General features: G+C 53.6%; 1 protein-coding gene across 7 annotated transcripts in view; it reads left to right on the top strand.

Moving 5' to 3' along the window:
- The first annotated feature begins 6,015 nt into the window (after positions 1-6,015).
- Positions 6,016-18,287, top strand: part of ARHGEF10L (Rho guanine nucleotide exchange factor 10 like) — a 144,190-nt gene continuing 131,918 nt past the window's right edge. For 5 of the 7 annotated variants that reach the window (XM_078073745.1, XM_078073744.1, XM_078073743.1 and 2 more), the window contains exon 1: positions 6,017-6,168. The gene's annotated coding sequence lies outside the window, so the exon portion shown is untranslated. Of the gene's footprint in view, positions 6,169-18,287 lie in introns of all 7 variants that reach the window. The other 2 variants (XM_078073740.1, XM_078073739.1) reach the window with 1 other exon arrangement.

Genomic DNA, 18,287 nt, shown 5'->3' with positions numbered 1-18,287 from the left:
CCCAGCCCTAGGTTACAGGCTCAAATTGTCCTTCCTCTGGAATCAGCCATTACTCCAAGGAGCTCTGGATCCCTTGAGTCGAGAATGGTATTTAGGAGCCATGATGTGGCTGCTAAGTGTGCTCATCGCTATCGGGTGTCCCTTCTCCCAGGCCTTTGTGGTGGACAGAGCTAGGTGCTCACACCAACACTTCCCATTCCAGCCCAACACCACAGGGGGCCATTCTACTCTTCTCCCTTTCCGTATCTGTCATTTGCTTCTCCAACAGGGAGAATCCCAAGAGTTTAATCTCTTGACTACTGCTATACTAGGTTGCTTCTCATTAATAAGAGTTCTATTTTTGATAATACAGTATCAAATAGCATATTTATCTAATGTTGTCAGTAGGAAGTTGAAAAATCTCTGCTAGGAGGTATTGACTCCATCCTTCAAACTTCTGTGAAGATAGAAGAGGCAATAGGATTATTGTTCCTACTTTATAGGCAGTGGGACAGAGTGGAAAATGGTGAGGACTGTTTTTAGGGTGCTGCAGAGATCTTGGGGTGGCAGAGCTCTGTATCATGTCCACGTCCAGCCCACTGGACATGACTGTCCATCCCGCTCCTGTGGGTGTTTTGGGGGAACTTTGAGACCACATCCCCAAGACAAGGAGCTGCTCAGACTGGCCTGTCCCTGACACTCAGGCCCATGAAGTGATAGCTCAGAGAAGTAATAGCTCAAGTTCCCTTCTTCACCTGAGCCCCTAGAACCCCCTCTGCCCATGGCTGTGCCTTTGACCTCAGCTTGCTTCCCCACAAATGCAGGTCTTGGGTTGGGGAGGAACCTGGAAGGCTTGAAGTGGGGGTGGTTGCTCAGTGCATCCTAGCCCCCTTCAAAATGCCGATCGTACTGAACAGGGGCAGGAGTATTATGGGAAGAGAGTATCATCTTGGTAAGGTAGATTGTATTTGTCTTTTTTCTTTTCTTTTTTTGTTTAAAGATTTTATTTATTTATCTCTCAGAGAGAGAGAGAGACAGAGAGAGCACAAACAGGGGGAGCGGCAGGCAGAGGGAGAAGCAGGCTCTCTGCTGAGCAGGGGGCCTGATGTGGGACTCCATCCCAGGAGCCTGGGCTTATGACCTGAGTGGAAGGCAGTCACTTAACTGACTGAGCCAACCAGGTGTCCTTGTATTTGTTTTTTTTTTCATAATCAAAATGTGATCCAGCCTCTCTTAGATAATAGCCTGGTCATGATTGGTTTGATAGTATAGTGAGTAATAAGGACCGACCGCTTTCTGCATGTTCTCCATTCATACTGCCTCGGTGAGTGTGGTATCTGGGCTTAGAAAGTCTGCTTTCCCATCTCCCTACTTCCTTTTTGACCCACTATGGGGTTGGGCTGGTGGAAGGGGGCCTGGGCTGGAAGACAGAGGCAAGAAACCTGGGTTCCCATCCTGACTTTGTCATCAGCTTGCTAGGCAACCCTGGGCAAGTCACTTAGCCTGTCTGGCCAGTGGAAAATACCACCCCTGTCCTCCCTCCCTCCCTCTTCCCCAGGTCCGCGCTGGAGACAAGGCAGAACAGAATCCCAGTCCCATCCAGATGTATCATTAATGGTTATGCTTACACAATAAACCCTGCACCCACCAAAATGTTCAGCGAGTGGGAAATTCTGGTTAATTGAATGTTCTGGGACATGGAAACGTTCCCAGTAATCCTTTTTTGTTCCTTTTGTGGCCATTGAAAACCATTTACTCATCTATTTAGCAAATATTTGTCTCATGCCTGTGCTCTACCAGGCTCTGTCCCAGGTGGCGGGGAAGCACCGTGATTGAGACAGCAGAGTCTCAGCCCGCAAGGACTTGTGGTCCAGGAGGAGACGTGCACAAATGCAGTGGACCCTTGAATACCACATGGGTTCGGGGCACTGACCCCCTGCACAGTGGAAAATCCATATACAATTTTTTTTTTTTTTTAAGATTTTATTTATTTGAGAGAGAGGGAGTGAGAGAGAACATGAGCAAGGGGAGGGAGAGGGAGAAGCAGACTCCCCTGGGATCATGACCTGAGCCGAAGGCAGATGCTTAAGGGACTGAGCCACCAAGGCGCCTCCCGCATACAACTTTTGACTCCCCCCAAACGTAACTGCTAACAGCCTATTGTTGCCCAGAGAGAAGCCTTACCCATGACATGAACAGTCAATTAACATATTTGGTACATTATATGGATTATATACTGTGTTCTTAGAATTATGTATGGGAAAATCATAAAGAAGAGAAAATACATTTTTATTGAAAAAATCCATGTATCAGTAAACCTGCCCAGTTCAAACCTGTGTTTTTCCAAGGTCAACTGTATACTACACCACACAGTGGGATGGATGCCCTGAAGGACCGGAGGATGCTGTGGGAGGCTTGGAGTCCAGTCTGGGGGCCCTAGAGAAGAGATCCTTGACCTTGAGAATGTGTAAGGTGCTGAGAGCCTCAGGAAGCATTAGCCACCGTGTCTGAGGGGGAAGGAGCAGTCGTGGCATTCCAGGCTGTAGGAACAGCATGGGCAAATTTGCTTCTGTGGACGTTGAGTTGTGGACATTGAGTTGTGCTGTGGGGCTTCGAACGTGTGGCTGGGAAGGCGAGAGAGAAGGAGTGTGTGTGTTGGGACTCGAGATGGTGGAGAAAGCAGCAATGTAGGAAGGTGAGGGCTGCAGGCTCATTTATGCTCGAGTATGGGTTTCATGATATGATTCTTTCTCCTAAAAGTAGAATGCAGAGGAAAAACCAAATGAAAACATGATTTCCCAGAGGAGGGGCCTTCAAGTTGGAGGGGGTGCCCAGGGTGGGGAGGGAGGGTGGCAAGCCGAGAAACACAGCTCTGTGTAAGGGGCCACCACTCCTGGGGGCTTAGGGAGTGTGGTCCCCAGGGGGAAGAGGGATCTTCGGGTTTGTTGAGAAGCCGGCAACCTGGCTTTTTATGGGAAATCTCCCAGTTGTTCAGTGTTGGTGGCCGATGAACAACAACAAAACCACTGTGGGGGGGCACCTGGGTGGCTCAGATGGTTAAGCGTCTGCCTTCGGCTCAGGTCATCATCCCAGGGTCCTGGGATCAAGTCCCACATCGGGCTCCCTGATCCTTGGGAGCCTGCTTCTCCCTCTGCCTCTCTCTGTCTCTCTCTCTCTCTGTCTCTCATGAATAAATAAATAAAATCTAAAAAAAAAAAAAAAAAAAAACCACTGTGGGTGAAACACACGCTTCTGTAGGCTCCGTTTTTTCTATGAGCTGGGGGGTCGCAAACCTGGGTCCAGAGGGGTCTATCTGATGAGGCTTTGAGGATGTTCACTTGGAGTCTCTTATGATTCTCTGACACTGAGTGTGCCCCTCACCTGTGCTGGGGTCCGGGGGTATGATAGGGCCCTGGGGTATGGCCCCTGCCCTCAGGCCATCAAGCTGAAGACAGTTCTAGTTAGTATATGTGTCCAGAGCTAAGAAAACAATAGAAGCACTAACAAAAGCCACTAACCAAAGTCCCAAGTGCCGTAGAGCTCAGAGGAGAGGTGGTTGGGGAACAGAGTCCACGTGGGGAGGTTTCCTGGGGATTCTGGGCCTTCTGATGATTCTGGGAGGGAGGGTAAACCTTAGTGCAACCAAAGAGGGGGCCGGCATTCCAGACTGGAGGACTGGGTGGAGGGGGGGTGGAGGGGCTTAGGCCCAGGAAGGAAATAAGATAGGCAAGGAGAGAGGTTGGAGCAGATCTGAAAGTCTGTGAATGCAGATTCAGGAACCTGGCTCTGTCGTGCCAGCAGGACCCAGGTGTCTAAATTCTGGCCAAAGGCTTAATGTTATGTCACTCACTGGACATCTGAAGATGTTCTAGCTGTTTTACTGGTGGAGGGAAGGAAAAATTCTTCCCCTATTCTTCAAGGTCTAACACCTGGACTAAGAATTAAATTTATGTGAGACAGATTAACAGGAGAAAAAAACCCAAAGGTTTTTTTTTTTTTTTTTTTTTTAAGTAATCTCTATACCCAACATGGGGCTTGAACTTATGACCCTGACATCAAGAGTCACCTGCCCTATCAACTGAGCCAGCCAGGCACCTCAAAACTAAAGTTTTATTACGTGCACACAGAGGCCCAATCATGAAATTGAGACCTAAAGAAATGACCAGTGCAGGCACTTTCTATACTTTTTAGGTAAAGAGACAAAACAAAAATAAAAGCAAAAACAAAATAAACCCCCCAACCCAAAAACCCAAAACCTCCAAAAATCTGTGAAGAATTGACAGGACAAAGAAAACTTAATTTGGGGGGCTTCCATTAGTAAGGAATTCTAAACAGAAATTGGGCTGGGGTAATATAATTTACTAAAAAAATATATAAATTGGAAAAAAATAAATTAGCAACAAGGGTTGTTTTTATAGCCTTCTCGCCTCTACATTTTGCATCTCTGGTGAGAGAGATGTCTCTTTATCTCTTGGTACAGAGTGGGTACCTTTCACATGGGAGATTTATTTCCTACTTTCAGGGGGACGGAGGAGGGTCTGAATACCCTTCTTAAACAGGCTCTCCTTTAAGTAACTTTTATTTAAAATAACCAATATGCCTAAGTGGCACATTCTGGGTTGGCCTGCCCTTAGCCCCTAACCCTGGCACTCCAGAAACTTTCCTGTCTGCTCTCACGGGCCTTGTTTATTCACCCCGGGAGTGGAAGATGGGCGGAGGGCATGCCCGTTTTGTTCACTGATGTCTCCCTCCTGCCTAGAATGATGTCTGGAACATAGTAAGTGCTCAACCAATATTTACCGGCTGCTTACTGTGGGCCTAGTGTTACCCCAGGCCTGGGGCTTCAGATGCTTTATGAACGACTCTTAGGACAGGCTCTATGGAGCTTTATATCCTTGTGTGGAGATGGACAATAAACAAGCAAACGAATCAACGAATAAGATGATTTCAGAGAGCGTGGTTTGTCTCACTTCACTGTAGTGACCTGTTTTAGTTCTGTCTCCTCCTAGCCAATGAGAGCCAAGGGGGCAGGGCTGGGGTCTGTCTGGTTCCTTGTTTCATTCCTAGCCCCTAAGGCTGGTGTCTCGCAAAGAGGGAGTAGTGAAGAAAAATGTTTTTGCTGGCTCTGCTGAATGAACCAACACAGACTGACAAAGATTCCAGTGTACATACACCTGTGCCCTCTGGAGGCTGCAGAACTCATTATTATCAACCCGGGAGTAATTGCTGATAAGCCTGAGTGTGAATTTCGTTGCAAAGAGAGAGGTTGCAGGGCACTGTTTAATAACAACAGGGATAATCTTAATTAATGACCTGATAACTATAATTAATTGCATCATATCCGGAGGCCCTCTTTGGGATTCCGGGAGGGAGTAACTAGGGTTTGGCAGCTTCGGGGTCTGGAAGGGAGGGGAGGGCTAGGATCTCCGACCCACCACTTCCTGGCTTGGCTACTCTCAGCTCTGAGCCTCAGTGTTCTCATCAGGAAGGTGGGGCTACTCGGCGGGGATGGTGTCAGTTCAGGGGCGTGATCTCAAAGCCCCCGCAGTCCCCCAAGGGGCTGCGGTCACCCGAACCCAGGGGGCCAGGCCACCGAGGGGCTGGGGGGGGGGGCCCGCGCAGCCCTTCCCCACCCCCCCACCCCCCCGGGAATCTCTCACCCTCTCCGGGAAGCCCTGGCAAACTCCTGGAAGTGAGGGAGGAGCAGCGAGCAGCCGGAGCGTGCGCGGGACCTTCCCGCGGGAGACCCGGGGCAGCGGGACGGCGCGGGGCAGCTTCGGGCGGGAGCGGACGCGGGGGGCGGGGGGCGGGGCGCGGCCCCGCCCCCGCGGGCCTCGGTTTCCCCACCTGCGCCGCGAGCGGCCGGGCGGGCGGGGCTCCCGGCGCGGGCCCGGCCGCCAGGGGTTAAGCGGTGACTTCAGCCGCGGCGAGCGGGGACCGGGCGGGCGGGGGCGGCGCCGCGTCGCGCCGTGCGCGGCGGCGGGACCAGGCCGCTCGGAGGCGGCGGGCGCACTCCCGGCCGGGCCGCGACCTCTCCGGCGGCGCGCGCGGCGGCGGCGGCTGGGGCGCGGGGCTGGGGCCGCCCGGCCCTGGGCGCCCGCGGCCGCCGGGACAGCTGACGCGCGGAGCGGCCGCCGGCGCTTTGTGAGCGGCGCGGACAACAAAGGCGCAGCCGGGCGGCCGGAGCCGGTGAGTGCGGCCCGCGGGGCGCGGGGGCCGGGCGGGGGGCGCAGTGCGCGAGGCGGCCGCGGGGCTCCGAGCGGGCGTCGCCGAGGCGCCGGGGTCCCCACCGCCCCGCATCGGCGGGGCCCCTCGACTCGTCCGTGCCGGCTGCCGGGGGTCTCTGGGCTACCCACCCCCCCATGCGCCGGGGTCCCGGGTGTGGCTGCGAGTGTGTGTCGCCGTGCCTCGGGGTGTGCGAGTCCGGAGCCCGGGCCTTCCCCGTGGCCCTGGTGTGAGTGTGTGTCCCCAGGAGCGGCGTCTTCTGTGTCCCTTCGTCCCGGAGCCTGCGTGGCGTGGGTATGTCCCTGGGTGTGCGAGAGGCCCCCGAGCCTGGGTCTTCTCTCAGTGTGTCTCTCCTTGTGTCATTTGAGTGTGAGTGTGAGTGTGGGTACTTCTTGCGTGTACGTGTGTACTCACTGCTCCCCTCACCCCCAGTCTCTGTGTCCCTTGGGTGCCCCTTCCTTCAGCATGACTCCTGACTGCTCTTTGTGCATCAGTGTGTGTGTGCGTGTGTGTGTGTGTGTGTGTGAGAGAGAGAGAGAGAGAGAGAGAGAGAGAGAGAGAAAGAGAGAGAGACCAGGTGCCTCACTGTCCAGGCCATTCACCAGGCCTTCAGGTCCTGCAGCCAGTGTGGTCCCCATCTCCCTGTGCTGACCTTGGGGGTCCCTGGGATTACACGAAGTCAGGGGATGCTCCTGTCACCTCTGTTCTGGGCTGGCCTCTCCCGCCCTGGACCCCTGCCCAGAGGTAGAACAGGGTCAGCCTCACAAAGTAGGAAGTGTGGGAGGAGAGGATGGCCCGGTCAGCTGGAAGGCCACGGCCGCAGAATGAGGTCAGGCCTGGACACTCCTCGAGGCAGGGGAGTGTGTCCGGGGTGGGGGCCCTGCTGAGAATGAAGGCTAGCCTCCTGGCCTCCAGGGGTGGTCTCTGAGGGGGAGCCCCCAGGCCCGATGTGGGAGAGTGTGGGGCTGGTACTTCCTCTCTCTCCCAGGGTGGGGGTCCTGGGGCAGGGGTCAGGAATCTTCTTTTCGCTTCGATAGCCTGAGGACCCTGTCTCAGGCCACAGCAGGGAGGAGGTGGGGGGTGGGCTGTACTTTCCACTGGCTCTGGAGCTGAGATATAACCTCAAAGTCCTTGGCCTTCCTGAGGGATTCAGCTGGGGGAAGGCATGCCCTGCCTGCCTGGAGCCCCATCTGTTCCCCTGCGGATGCTGGGGAGAGAGGACAGGCTCATTAAAATGCTCAGCCCTTCCCTGCAGGCCCTGCTCGAATGGCCATCAGCTGCAGCGTCCATCCGTCCATCTGCCCCAGCACAGCACCCGCCCAGTGTCCTGGCCTCAGGCATAGACTACAAAGGAGGGCACAGTCTGGAGATGTCCAAGCTCCCTGTGACCATGGGTTAGGGGCTATCCTCCTTTCTCAGGGTCTCAGGGTGAAGCTCAGAACCCTCCTTGTGGCTTGTGAGGCCCCACTTTGTGTCTGGGTCTCTCACTCTGTTCCATCACGCTCACGTTCCCGAGGTCCCTTGCCCCTTCCTTTTCTGCCAGAGAGCCTTCCCCCAGCTCTTCCCTCTCTCCACTAAGTTTGCCCCATCCTTCACTTCTCCATTCCTCATTCAGGAGGCTCTTTTTTGGTCAGCCAGGTTGGCTCAAGAATTCTTGTTCACGGGGTGCCTGGCTGGCTCAGTCGGTAAAGCATGTGACTTTTGATCTCTGGGTCCTGAGTTCAAGCCCCACATTGGGCATGGAGCCTACTGAAAAAAGGGAAAAAGAATTCTCATTCATGATGCTCTTAGAGCCCTCATTCCAGTGGGGGTGGCTTGTTTATACCCCCCAGAGGATGGTAAGCCTTCGAGAGCAGGGACCATGTCTGTCCTTGATCACCAGCTTAGAATGGTGCCTGACACATAGTAGGTACTCAATAGATAGTTGCCAATTGAGTGGATATGGGTGACCAATGGCTCCTAAATTGTGCTGTTTCAGGTTTTCTCTTTGGGGGAGTCTAGGGAGGAGGGAAAGCTAGTGAACTCCTTGGGGCCGAGGTACCAGGTTAGTGTAAGGGGGAGGAGGCCTACTGTATATTAGATAAACTCTAAATTAATTAACATATTTTATATTTGATAAGTGCCAGCTGCTGGGCTAGCTCCTTTGCCAATGTGACCTCTTAAAACAGGAACGTAGCAGAAAGAATATAATCTTCTTAGATCAAGTTTGAAAAGATAAAGTAGGTGAGAGTATATACATGAATAATATAAACACATGTCCTATGAAATATATATCCTATATAAATGTGATAATGGTATATTGTTCTTTCATATCCACTATCTCTCTGTTTCTATGGCAGCCCTGATAATTAGGCAGGGAAAATGGGTTCGTACCCATTTTACAGATGAAGAGGTGAAACGTAGCACTTAAGTGACTGCCTGAGGTCACAGTTAGTTCGTGGGGCACTCAAGCCTCAGTCTCCCTGAATGCCCAGTCCTCCTTTCTTCTGCGAGCTTGTCTTCAGTGCCTTTGTATTCTTGTCACCTGGCTTGACAGCGGTGAGCGAGCCACTGTCCTTATCCTCAAGGGGTCTGAAGTCCAGAAACGAGAATCAGAGTCATAAATGGGGGCAGAGTGGGCCAGCGTTCTCTTTCCATCCCACTGTGCCTTCCGGGCCCCAGCTCAGTTTCTTTGCCTTGGTGGAGGGCATCAAAGCCACCTTCCTATGGGGTCCTGTTTCCCAGAGTGACCTATCCTTGCAGAGCCCGTGCAGGGCCCTGAGCCCTGGTATCCTGGAGCCCGTTTGTACTGAAGCACGAGAGCTGATTGCTCAATTGTAGGAATTTTGTGAGCTGGCCGTTAAACAGCCATTATAAAAATTTTTACTATATAAGCTTATAATTAAATAAATTATGCTAAAGACAAGGTGACATACTCAAAATGTAGTACTTTCTAGTTATTTCACTGTATTTTACCATTGCCTGTTTTTGTGGTAGTGTCTTTTGTATGTGTATATATTACATGCATATATATACATATGTATGCGTATGCATATATATGTGCGTCTCTTTGTGTATATATGTATATAACGTGCACACGGATGTGCTTTTGCACATCCTTTCCCAGCTCTGTGGTTACTGATGTCACCTTAGTAGCTTGAAACTGGCCACAGGGAGAGTATTTATACCACAGAAATTGGTATACTGCAAGTCAGAGGTATTTTCCCCGGCTGAGAGCCAATTGTTAAATATTTACCAGCACACCAACGGGATCCAGCAGGGAGCAACTTGGGCACAGCCCTTCCCTGGGGCTTGCATTCTGGTGTGACACCTCCCTAGGGCTAGTTTAAGGCCCTCACGGGTACAAAGTGGGAGGGGCAGCTGCTGGGCTGGGCCTCCTGTGGTTGTAGGGGGTCATAAATTGCCCTCAAACGAGCTCCCCACTCTAGAAACCGAGTTGTTACATTAGAGTGCGTCCAGAGAGAGGGGGGATGGGATGAGGATAAGACCCAGTTAATTGAGGGCCTGCTTTGCCATTGATTGAATAACCACACTCAAGGTGACCCAGGCATTTGGGAGGCAAAGTGGCGGTGGTGCCCGAAGACCGTGGACAAGTCAAACAGCTCAGGGCTGGTGAGGATGTGATGTCCAGGACACGGGTGGCTAGAGCTGTTTGTGCCTGGCTTAGACAACAGCAGGCGTGACCCATCCCTATGGGTTCAGGGACAGCGTGAGACATAGAGTCAGACTGTTGGATGGACAAGCTGCAGCTCTCGTACGATCTGAGAGCTCTGGATGGGAGATGGACACGGGTACACTTATCTGCCATGGAGGCGTGTGCCGCGAATAGCGGGAGAATGGGGTGGGGAGAGGGGAAGGGTCTGGATAGAAGGAACAGCATGTGCAAAGGCTCAGAGGCATAGCTGTTGGGAGATCAGCCTGGCTCTGGTGTCAGGTGAGCCTGAAGTCTGCAGGGCTGTGGCAGAGCACGGGAAGTGGTGAAGCCTGAAGTCAGGGGGCCCTGAGACATCTGGGAACCGGCAAAGAGACCCTGCCAAGCCTGGCTCGCCAGGGGCATTGTGCCCTGCGGATCACCCCTGCCCCTGCAAAGCTTTAAAGTTTCTCGGTATCTTTTTCTTATCCCCGAAGCTTGCTGCTGCTCTAGCCTGGTATCTGTGGCTCGTGGAGCCTTTGGAAAGATTTTCATTTTGATATCAGGCCAAACAAAGGAGAATCGAGGAGGTGAGTCTGCTGCCCTCCCCCCACCTTCAATAATACCAGAAAAGCCAAAGATAAAAGTAACTGATCTTTAGGTTACCCAGTATTTCTGGTTGCCTCTGCTGCTTCAACCCTTGAGATAGGCAGGTAATTGTGAGCTTGTTTGTTGAAAGGCAACCCATGTTTATGCCTGTATGCGCCAGGCATTCTTCACGCATCCGTTCATTTAATTCCCATATTGATACCGCAGGTGGGTACTTTTATCCCACCTTACAGATGGAGAAACTGAGTCTTAGAGAGGTTGCTTGACTTTCCCAAGGACACAGTGTCTGTAAGAGGCAGCATTGGAGCCAGGTAGGCCCTGAGATCTCTCTGCAATGGATTTCCTCCTCTATGCTGCTTTCTTCTTCCCTTTGAGGAGGGCAGGGAGAGAATGCACAGCAGGTCTGTAATCCCAACACACTTTACTACTCTTTGTTTGAAGTTACTGTGTGTTTTTTAACCCACGAGGCTGGGTTCATCACCCTGTGGCTTTGGGTCAAGGCTAAGAACAGAGCCACCTGCCCAAATGGGCCCCCTGGGCCTGGTGTCCGGAAGGAGCTAACAATAAAGGCTAGCATTTATGGAGAGAGCTCATAGTTATGGAGTGGCAGGCCTGTGGCTCACGGGAGCTTGTTTGGTCCTGAGCCACGCTGCTAGGTAGATTGTAACATCTTCTCCATTTTGCTCCCAATGAGGTGGAGGACAGGGCCACGCAGTTGGGAGGGCTGGAAGCAGCGGAATGAGTTCACCTCATTCTGTTCCGCCCAGAGCCCCAGATCTCAACCCCGCATCCGGGGCCTGGTCTGGCCGTGCCTTTGATGTCCCCAGCAGGCAGCGGTGCCCACGTGCTGTGGGGAACAGGGAAGTGGAGCTGACCACTTGGCCGGAAGCACGGGTTGTCTCCACCTCTCTTTGAGAGCCTGGCGCTGAGCCCTCTGCCAGGGGATTTATCTTCCCACGGACCTTTCTATCCAATGGGTGGACCCAGCCCCATGTCCCACTTCTTTGAAGGTAGACCCCCCCAGTCTGGGGCAGGGCAGGTGGTTGGGGTGGCCCGTCCCTGGGACGGTGTGTAGGACCCTAGGTGAGGCGGCCTTTTTGGCCTCCTACTCCTCCTTGGGAGCCTGGCCTCCCCGCAGAACTCCCCCTTCCAGTGGCTGCCTGATTGGTATGCGCCCCTGAACTCCAGCCACTAGCACACAAGGCGGGGATCAGCTCCCAATACTTCCCTCTCTTCATTGTTTGAAGTGGGCTGACTTGGAAGGAGCTTTAAAAATGCGGGCTTTTTATTCAATTTCCCTAGCAAAACAATGGTTTAAATTAAATAGAGGAATAACAGTCTCTGGAAATGGAAGACAAATATTCCTGAACCCAGACATTACCCAGAATCTTTGAATGTCTTTTAAAGTACGGGTTTATTTTACTTGAAATTATGCATGTATTGCATGACCAGTGCGGAGAACTTGGAAAACAGAGAAGAAAATAAGCTCGCCCTTTCTTCTGCCACCCAAAGACAATCTCTCTCAACATTGTGGTGCGCGTGGTTCATTTCTCCCGTGAGTGCTTTGCTCGCTCGGCGAGCCCTGGGTTTTAAAAGGTCAGGCCTGTGTTGGGTGTCGGGCATAGATGGGGACGTAGCCCCTGCTGAGCCTCTTTCTGCACCAGACCTTGGACAACTCACTTGGCCCCTCTTTGCTCCGACTTCCTCATCTATAAGATGGGGGTGACCCAGGCAGCTGTGTCCCAGGGTGGGAGGACGTAACGAGAGGGCAGGCAGGCTGCTTGGGACAGCGCCTGGCCCCGTAAAGAGCTTAGCAGCACTGGCTGTCGTTCCAATGGGGACCAGGCAGTAGCCTTGCCCTTGTGAAGCTTTCGTGATGGAAAGGAGACAAGTCCCAAACCAATCAAACAAATGAATGAAATGAACTGCTTGTCATGGGATTAGGCCTGTGAAGGGAGCAAGCTGATGTGTTGTGATGGTAATAACTGGGGGCTTGGGTTGGTGGTGGAGGGGGTATGCGTGGGGAATGTGGTGCGGAATTTGTTAGCTGGAGGTGGTCAGGTGGGCCTCTCTGAAGAGACACATTTAAGCTGAGACTGAATGACAGAGAACTGAGGGAAAAGTATTCCAGGCAAGGGTACGGCAAATGCAAAGGCCCTGCGGCCAGAGTGATCTTGGCCTGTTTAAGCAGCAGAAAGCCCAGAGCCTGCAGCGGGCAAGGGGACGAAGGCAGTGTTAAGAAGGCAAGCAGGGGGGCGCCTGGGTGGCTCAGTCGTTAGTTAAGCGTCTGCCTTCGGCTCAGGTCGTGATCCCAGGGTCCTAGGATCGAGCCCCGCATTGGGCTCCCTGCTCTGCGGGAAGCCTGCTTCTTCCTCTCCTACTCCCTCTACTTGTGTTCCCTCTCTCTCTATCTCTCTCTGTCAAATAAATAAATAAAATCTTAAAAAAAAAAAAAGAAGGCAAGCAGGTAGGATGGTTAATCTAGATGCCACAGGAAGCCGTTGGAAGTTTGTGTTCTTCATTTCACATAAATACCTTTATTAAGGACATAACAAATCCAAGATTCCAGCTGTTAATAACTCCATTAGGAAATTTACGTTTTCCCAGGTAACTTATTCAAAAATAATTTACTGAGTGCCTATTATGTGGAAGCACTTGAGTAGGTGCCATGGGCTGAGCGACAGTCACAAAGCTCAGCAAGATGAAGCCTGGCCCACAGGTAGCCCGCGGTGCCCGCGTGCCATCTCACTGACCCAGCACCACCCACCAGAGCCTTGTGGGCTCTGATTTGGGCAGGGTGCTCTGGCTGCAGGGAGGAGAACTGGACGTATGGGCTGGGGTGCCATTAGCACATAGTGGGGGCAGGTGGGAGCACCCAGAGGGAAGGTGTGGAGGAGAGGTCTGGTCATGTGGATGGCGGGGAGCCGGGAGAGGAGCTGAGAAGGGTAGCTGGAAGGAGAAGGGAGAGTGGGGTGTCTGGGGAGCGGATATGGGGGACCGTTCTGGAAAGGAGCTCATGGTCAGCAGGGCTGCCGGCTACTGAGAGTCCACGTGAGATGAGACAGAAAGTGGCCACTGGTTTTGGGCACGTGGAGGCAGCACAGGTCTTCTGTAAGAGTGGCTTTGGGGGAGTGATGGGGCGCGAATCCCAAGTGGCAGCCACTCGAGGGCCGGGCAGACAAGGAAGATGACCATGCGTGGGGATAGCGTGTGAGGTGCTAGGTAGGCGAGGGGCAGTCGGGAAAGGTGTCTTGTTGGAGAGAAGGGTGGACCTGGGAGAATGGTTTGTGCTGGTGGCCAGGACTGCTCCTGGGGATGAGAGGGGACAAGACACATGGGGCAGTTAGGGGAGCCGGCCCTGTAGGCACACGGGAGAGGGTGGGACTGGTGACATGAGGTGGGGGTGGCCAGGTGGCGGCAGCAAACACGCTGCTCGGGGAGTGGGAGACAATGGGGTCGATTTGGATTATACATGATGGGGGTCTGGGGACAGTCTCGTCCAATGGCCTCATGCTTCTCCATGAAAGCTTGACCAGGGGAAGTGGGAGGTGGGGGTCCAGTCCTGCCAAGACTGCCCACTCCAGGGGGTGGTCATTCACAGCCACCGAGAGAGCAGGCTGAGGTTGCTGGGTCCCCAGAATGAGGGAGGCAGGCGCTCTGTGGCGGCTCTTGTCCAGCGGGGGAGCTGGGAGCCAAGAGCTCCGTGGTCTGTCTGAGATGCCACAGCGGGGCCGAGCCCTCATTTCCCGACTTGGTGGCACTCACATTCCTCGGGGCACTGGGCTGCTGGGGCCGGGCCTGTGCCGGGTCGGTGCGGAGGGGGCCCTGGAGCCCATTGGGAGTGTGGTGCTGGAAGAACTCGGCCCTGCAACAGAAGCTGCAGCGGCCCGGCCGGGTCCGGCGGCCCCTGGCCTCACGCTCACCTCCCAGTTTTCTTCTCCGAGGCCCGGGCAAGGCATTCATCTTTATGTGCCAGGCCCTGAACTGAGCCCTCTGGAGGAGGAGCTCACTGAGTCCCCACACTGACTGGCGTGCGGAGTTACTCTCACCCCCCGGGGGGAGAGGCCCTGAGAGGTGGCAGACCAAGCCAGCAGGCTCTCGCCAGCTACAAAAGCAGGGTGGGGGGCCACACACCCAGGCCGCTAGCTGCCCGTCCTGCAACATTCCCATTTTGCAGAGGAGGCCTCCAAAGCCAGCGGGTGAGTTAAGCGTTTTCACCGGCCTGTCCTTGCCCTCCTCCTGACGCATCTTTATGGAGCACCTCCTGGGAGCTGGGCACCACTGGGCTAGGCGAATCAAATATGCTTACCCTCTTTGTGGTGGGGGAGGCAGACAGGTGAGCGATGCAAAGGGGAGAGTGCCTAACCCAGGTGTGGGGGCTCCGAGGGCTGTCCCAGGGGAGTGTCTGAGCCAAGCAGCCAAGAGGTAGTTCGGGGAGCGGGGCAGAAGGCTTCCAGGCATGAACAAAGGCTGGGGGGATGAGCGTTTAGTGGGGCCCTGTCCTGCAGGGAGGGAGCTCTGGAAGCTGCCGCAGAGTTGCTCTGTGTATCTCACTAGGCGTTTGCCCTTTATCTTGAGCATCATAGGGAGCCAGTCAAGTGTTTCAGGCGAGGGAGGGACATGACCAGAACTTTTTGTTCTGGGTGGAGACTGGGTTGGAAGGGACAAGAGACATCAGGGAGACCTTTGGAGGCTGTTACAGGCTCTCCGATTCCTAGATCAGTCTGTGAACCCTGCCGTTTCTTTCTTTCTTTCTTTCTTTCTTTCTTTTTTCTTTCTTTCTTTCTTTCTTTCTTTCTTCCTTCCTTCCTTCCTTCCTTCCTTCCTTCCTTCCTTCCTTCCTTCCTTCCTTCTTTCTCTTTCTTTCTTTTCTTTCTCTTTCTTTTTTAAGATTTGATTTTTAAGTAATCTCTATACCCAATGTGGGACTTAAACTCATGACCCCAAGATCGAGAGTTGCACGCGGGATGAGACAGAAAGTGGCCACTGGCTTTTGCCTAAACTCATGACCCCGAGATCGAGAGCCAGCCAGGCATCCCAACCCTGCTGCTTCATTAGTGCTTCCCAAACTGCTCATTTCTCTTTCCTATAAATGTTCCTGAGGCTCAGAGAGGTTATGCAACTTCCCTGAGGTCCCACAGCGTAACAGGGCATCCAGGCTGGGGGACCAGTCCCCTGAGTGAAACAACCAGAGTCTCCGGGGTGGAAGCAGGTGGTGAGTAGCCCCTGGGAGGGGCTCACTGGGGCTCCAGTGATAAGTCACCATCCGCACATCCCCTTGTGCCTGCAGATGTTGCCTTTTTGCAGTCTCAGAGAATGGGTGGTGCCTCTGGGAGGGAGGAACTGGGCCGTTGCTGGGAACTGGGAGTTGCCCTCTGGAGCCAGAGCCCCATGGGCTGTTTTAAAGCAGTTTGCTGGGGACTGGCTTCTTCCGCAGTGAGTGATTGGAAAACCCTCTGGGGCTGGGCCAGGTCATGGGTGGTCAGTGCGGGAGGCGGTCTCCCTGCTAGGGAGGGTGGCTGTATTTGACAGCTGCTGGGCAGAAGCCTCATCGTCGGGGGCACCAGGAGAGATGGGGCGCCGTTAGCAGAGCCCGGCCCTTCTGAGCCCCAGCACTCTGGGCAGGTGTCTGGCCTCCCCGGAGCCTTGGTTACCTCAGCTGTGAGGCAGGGAGAGGATTAAATGTGATTGCGAAGGATTGAATAACCAGCGCTTGCTGAGGGCCCAGAGTATCCAGGCGCCGCGTATTACTCCTCTTTCAGTTCTTTGTGGCAATCTCGTGAGGTGTGCATAGTTGTTTTCTTCATTTTATAGATGAAGCAGCTGAGGAAGAGAGAGGGCAAGTAATTTGCCCCAAACCACGCAACTAGTAAATGGCAGAACCTGAACCCCAATCCACCAGACTCTGGAGCCCTCCCTTGAAACCCCTCCCATCCCTGTCGGACTCTGTTCAGCCGAGCCCTTCCTTGGCACATCACCTGATAGAATCTTGTGGGGGCTCCCGCATTCTGCCCGCCCCACTGACCCCTTAAGTTTCATCATGAAGCCTTGGAGCTCCAGCGGCCGAAGCCCCTTATTCACCATGTCACAGCTACTTGTGGCAGACTTGGGGTGCGAACCCCAGCATCCCAGACCCCTTGGCCTGCCCTTTTTACTACCCCAGGACCTGAGGAAGAGCACCCAGCCGGGAGCCAGGCACCCATCTCTTCCTTGAACCAGCCAGGAGAGCTTGGGCAACATTTCACCCCATCCCTGACTTCGCCCTGAGCCTTGATTTCCTCTTCTGCAAGATGGGCAGGTTGAGAACCTGGAGTCTCTACTGATTCAGATAATCCATGAGTCTAAGATTTCAGGTTTCTAGGAATCCATGAGTCAGACATTTGCCACTTTTCCTACTTCCTGTCTGTTGCCCAGGGAACCAAGGGAGATTGAATTGAAGAAACAACTCAAAAAGCAGCTTATGATGCAAGCATTGATTGAGCCCCAGTGTGTGCCCAGCAGGGAGGCGGATACCGTTGGCTGTGCTGTGGCCGTGGGGAGCGAGGCACAGAGAGCCTGGCGAACTTTCCCGAGGGTCCGGTGACAGAGCTCCCCGTGTATGAGGCGGTGCCGAGGGTACGTGTGCGGGATGCTTCCTCCTCCATATGCCCTCACATGGAGCCCTCTGCAAAACCATCTCTCTGGGGCTCTAGATGGAAAAATCCACCCCGTCCATCCATGCTTGAGAAACGGCCACGAGGGGCCCCTCTGGAAATGCAAAATGGCTGTGGAGACCAGTGAAGGGACAGTGGCAAGGAGAGCAAAGACAGTGCTTCGTCCACCATTGGCCAGAGCGCAGCCCTGCCTGGCAGCTCGCCTGGAGAGCGGCCTCGGCTGTTTACAGAGAAAGGGACTTGGGACCAGGGAGAGGTTGTGGCTGGCGGGGAGGGAAATAGGAGCTGAGGTAGGATGATGGAGTCAGAGACTCATTTAGAGCTGGAAGGGCCTTCTGGGATCATGTAGTCCAAGCTCCTAATTTTGTGCATGGAAACAGGTTAATCTGGAGGCTGGCTGTGACTTGCCTCAGGTCTCACAGCCAATGGCAGCAGACGCAGGAACAGAAGAGGATTCGGGAAGCTGGATCATCAGCCTCAGCTCCTGGCTGCTCTCATGGGCATAACTTCCCGCCAGGTCCTGCCCACCCACTGTCCCTCCCATCAGAACAAACACAACAATAGTAATCAGTGAAAGGAATCATCTTGCTGAATGCTAAGCACATTGGTCTCTGGCATGGATTCAGGGGGCAGGCTGTCTTGCTCAAGTCCCACTGCTCCCACCTCCTGGCCTAGTGACATTGGGCAGGGTACGTTCCTCCTCTTTGCTGACAACTCGCTTCTTGTGTATCATGATTTAAGCAAATTCTGAAATTACAGGACTTCTCAGTGCCTTTAATATGTTGAGTATTGTTAATCTCCAGGGGGCAGATTTCTACTCTCGTTTTTCCATAGTCTTGGACCACTGAACACTTTTTTTTTCTGTGAGCCCCTATTAGCATATTTCCAGACATAGGTGTTCCCTTGAATATGCAGATTGAGAAACCCTGATGTTGGTGGTTCCTCAGGACTGTTTTAAACTTTTAAACTCAGACACTATGGACTGATAGTGGAGTTTTGGGGAGACATCCCCACTGATCTGTGACAACCAACTCTTCCCCCACCCCGTCTCCCTGGGGTCCACAGAACCATTACCCCCCAGACTGTTTATGCTCATTCCATTCCCCAGCATGAGTTACCTCATCACTGTTGGTGGTCGAGGCAGCAGGAGGCTTCCATGATTGGAGCTACCAAGTCTTCCTGGGGCAGCA

This window comes from Halichoerus grypus, chromosome 5, assembly GCF_964656455.1.
Source record: "Halichoerus grypus chromosome 5, mHalGry1.hap1.1, whole genome shotgun sequence".
NCBI classification, from domain to species: Eukaryota; Metazoa; Chordata; class Mammalia; order Carnivora; family Phocidae; genus Halichoerus; species Halichoerus grypus.
This window is presented reverse-complemented; position numbering and strand designations above follow the sequence as displayed.